This window comes from Gymnoscopelus braueri, assembly GCF_963280865.1.
Source record: "Gymnoscopelus braueri genome assembly, chromosome: 18".
In the NCBI taxonomy this organism is placed as follows: domain Eukaryota; kingdom Metazoa; phylum Chordata; class Actinopteri; order Myctophiformes; family Myctophidae; genus Gymnoscopelus; species Gymnoscopelus braueri.
The window spans coordinates 16,386,455-16,391,059 of NC_137618.1; positions in this window are offsets into that span (position 1 = coordinate 16,386,455).

The window sequence follows — 4,605 nt, forward strand, 5'->3', positions numbered from 1 at the left end:
AATGCTTGAGTTGGACTTAAAATAGAGATAAAACTTTTTTTTCCCTCTTTTCTTTTTTTTTTTTCTTTAAGACTTTGGAAACTGTACAGAAACCTTATAAAGTCTTAATTTCACCATATTCAATACCATTTAAATTGAAATCAATGCCTGTGGGTGGCTGACACCGAAGACAGCCCACGCAGCAACACATTAGAATTACAAAGACATTCTAATATAATTTAGTGCTGGCGTCTTTGCATTTAGAATTAATCTTGGCATCCCTCAGACAGAGGACTCTGTCTTTTGACTTCCTGGCGTCTCTCATGCGCACAATGGCGCACTGTGGAAGCATAGCCGGGGAGAGCTGGGGAGCGCAGACTCAGGGACGGGACAAAGATAAACAGGTGGAGACAAGATCAGCATTATCAAATATGTGACGGAGGTTTTGGTTGGTGTGGGAGGAGGAGGAGGAGGAGGAGGAGGAGGGGAAGGGAGGGGTTTTGATAAGTCACGGCCGAGCCCCTCCCATCCCACGGCCTTAACAAACATTAGCATCAGCGTCAGCTAGTGTTTAGGAAAAAAACGCTGAACCAACCGAAGAAAAGCCTGGAATTCTTTCATTATATCAAAACCAACGCCCCGAAGAACAAGAAGGGGAAGAAAAAAAAAGACTGTGGTTCATAGGTTTACAGTTCTGGGGGAAGTGACCTAAAAAAGGAGGGCATTGTTTGACATTTATATAGCCACCGCAAATGTGGGCAATGAGGGGCCTGAGAAATAGTCTGGCAAACTGTGCTCCGTGCATGCGGCTCCAGTCTGGCCATGTAGGCCAGCCGTTACGCCGCTGTGCCTTTCATTGGGGACGGCGCGATATAAAGGGCTAATGAACTACACACAATGAGGTCTCTGGACACGTACGGTCGCTAAGAATGTTTAAACGTCATAAAACGGAGCGCGGCGGTGGGGTGAGATAGGCCCGACGCACACCGCGGCGGCCCACACACAGGCTAAAGAAGGAAGGGCCGCGTCACGTCCCTTCCTTCACACACAATGAGGAATGCCTCGTACTCCTAGCTTTGTCTTTGTGCTGGCTAGGACGGTGTGGCGAGGCAGAACCGCCGGGCCCAGTGGTCCGCTGTGCTGGATTAACAAGCGTCAACAACATGGGAGAGGACAACAAACAAAAGCCCTGCTGGCAACAGCGGGGGACCGGGCCGAGCAAGAGAGCTCATCCACGGTTATTAAGCAGACCCCATGTTAGGACTCACACTGCTCCCAAAACCTCAGCTCTCCAACAGACATCAAACAAGAAGCCGGTTGAGACGTCATCACTGTGTGTGACGTTGGGGCAAGGGGGCGATATAAATTTAAAAAATGGAGAAAATTCTAATAATAATCTAAAAAAAGCTCACATCACGTCGCATCGGTGTGTCGTGAGCTTGTAGATCTGCTAATTTTCTGCTATTTTGTCCTACGGCAAAGTGTGTATATATAGCTTAATTGGTTAACACACAGAGAGCGTCTGGAATGGGACAGGAGTCACATGGGGGAAGCTCATTCAGAGTTGCCAGCTGAGACGCAACAGGAAAAGTCCCCCGTTCCGCGTGCGCGCACACACACGCACACACACACACCTCTCTTCAGTGACCTCTGAGTCACTCATGCCTGGCACAAACCAACCAGGAAGCTGGCCACAGTGCCAGGCCAGTGCATGGGGCATTCTTCTCCTCTCCCAGGTGACGAGAGTTAAATCTGATAATTGCTCCTGCGGATCACACCGTCACAGCCCCCTCCCCCTCCCCCTACCCCGCCTTGAAAAGTCCCCCATGCAAAAAAGGAGAGTGACGTGATTCATCTGCACACACCTACGCACGATAACGTTCAAAATACGCCGTGTTTGGTTTGTTTTTTTGTTTTTTGGGGAAAGTCCCAACAAGCACACAGAGGTATATTTTTCCAGAAAAGGAAATTGTTAGTTTTGAAGGAGTCTCCCTTTGTTTGTTTTCATTTCAATGTTGCCAGTTTGTATTTTTCCTTATTTCTTCCCTGCTGCTTTTTCTGTGGTCCTGGGAGTGTTGCAATATGCAACAACCAGAAATACAGATGTTTCTCAATTTATCTTTTTTTTTTTAAAGAAGAAGAAGAAGAAATGAACAATTCAAAGAACATTTCCCAGAACACTCCTAAAAGTGCACTGCAGTGTAATCTGCAAAGCATCAACCATCTCTAAACGTCAACCATTACAAATTCTCTTTTTTTGGCACGCGCAGTCATGTGTCAGCCTGTCATGCTTATATACACGGCTCCTTTCCATAGGTGCGAGATGATTGATTGTTGGTTATTTGGCGCAGAGTCTCTGGACATAACATCCACATGGGAGCAGTGGGGGGGAAGAGAAGTATTAGTTTTTTTTTTACTTTAAGTAAAAGTATCAATATACCACAATGTAAAAGTACTCTTTATATACAGTCAGAATGTTCCATTTCACATGTTTTACAAGTGTGGCTATTTTCGAATAGATGAAGTATAACTTAACGGCTTAACCCATTAAGACCGGGAACGCGTCTGTGTCATTTTTAGATTTATTTAGGCTATTCAAAAATAGCAGATCTACAAGCTCGTAGCGTGGCACCGAGTGCCGCGCAATGAGCTTGTAGATCTGCTATTTTTTGTAAAATCGTGAAAATGTGTGCAAATCTTTGAATATATATATATTTTTTTTAAAGCATTAGGATTTAGAAAAAAAAAGTTTAATTGGCATCGGGTAAATGTTTTATCGGCCTCGGGTCTTAATGTGTTAAAGGTGCCGTAAGCTGCTTTCTTTTGTTAAAATAAGTGTTAAATAGCTCTATATTCTGATAGTATAATGTGGATAATAATGTGGAGAGTAATATTCTGGAAAGACAGGGGTCTCCCTGTCTCTCCAGCTCTTTATAGTAAACAAACAATTTTATAATAGGTAATAAGCTGGAAGATCAATAGATTATAGATAGATCATAGATTATAATGTAGTTTCTGTTTATTAAAGAGCTGGAGAGACGAGGAGACACCTGTTACTGAACAAACTCTCTAGTGTATCACAATATAGAGCTTTAACTTTAAAAAAAAAAACATTTTTGTAATAATAATCTAAATCTACAAAGTATATTGTCACTAAAGTAATAATTAAGTAATAGTAATAATGGTGGTAAAGTGGTACAAATAAAAAGTACAATATTTATATGAATTGGGGTTCCAGAGATAGAAATGCCATTAAATGGGGGTCCATAGCCCTAATGCAAGTCAAACTGGGGGTCCTTGAAATTTAAATGGTTGAGAGCCACTGCTAGAGACGTAAAAAAAAATCTGCTCTTATGGCAAATATTTTCAAATGGGGGTCCACGGGCTAATAAGTGTCAATTTGGGGGTCCTTGACATGAAAAAGTCTGAGAACCACTGGTTTAGAGCATACATAAACTCAACAAAGTTGCAGAACCCATGGTCAGGTGCCAATCACACACCTGCCAGGCAGGTGTGTGTTCCGGCAGGTCGCTCAAAACAAGAGCAGTTACCAACAGAAGTATACTTGTTTTTTTTTGGCAAATTATTTGGGGGCGCTACCCCCACGTTTAGCTGTGTTGCTCATTCCACAAATGCCCGATCCTTACAAGCTGTACCTTGTTGTAAAGGTGACTAATCAACGATAAAAATGATATAAAACACAATACCAATTTGTATTATTAAAGGGGAGAAATAATCGCCCTTTTTGTGGGCAGTTTATATTCAAAGATTTGCACAAATGTTCACGATTTTTCAAAAAAAATAGTTAGTTAGTTAAAATAGTTGGCTATTTTTGAATAGCCAAAGAAATCAAAAAATGACACATAGATACGTTCCCGGTCTTAATGGGTTAAGGTCATAGAGGTATAATATAACTAGAGGGCGGATTGCCCCGCCCCCAGCTATTCATTTCAATGAAATTGCTCAGTGGCGTTTTGAAGCACCCGGAAGCCTGCCGGAAGTAGAATTATTGAGACGTTTTTGGGGACACCATATAGTTATGAGCATGCGCACTAGTGTCCTTTTTGCGTCCTACGGCAGCCCGTGTGTCAAGGAATGAACGCGAGATATTTATTAAATACACTCGAGATGCATATATTTATATGTAAATGCATATGTATTTATGTATAATATGCTTACTTATTTATATTTATATATATAAATATCTCTCAGTATGTTTTTCTCGTGCATGTATTTCTCCCCGCCTGCAGCTTCAATATTTCTCAGCAACTCTGGGGGCTTGGTTAAGAACCATTATTCTTCTGTACGTCGCCCAACGTAACAACCCCCCCTTCCTTCACCGAAGAGCAGAGAGGCTGAACGGGACGGTGTTTGCGTTTTTTTCAGCGAGGTGTTAACCTACAGTACTGTATCTCACCGGCTCTCCCTCGACTCCACGATCTGCGCCATGCAATGAAAAGAAGAATTGATCCCCCCGGGGGCCAAGTGTGTGTTTTTTTTTTATAGATCTGCCAGATTTGAGATCTTTTTTTAATGTGATAGATCTTCAGATCTTCCTTTAGACGTGCGAGAAAGAGAGCGCATCCAGATCCTATCATGGGACAATGACGTAATGATTTCTTTAAA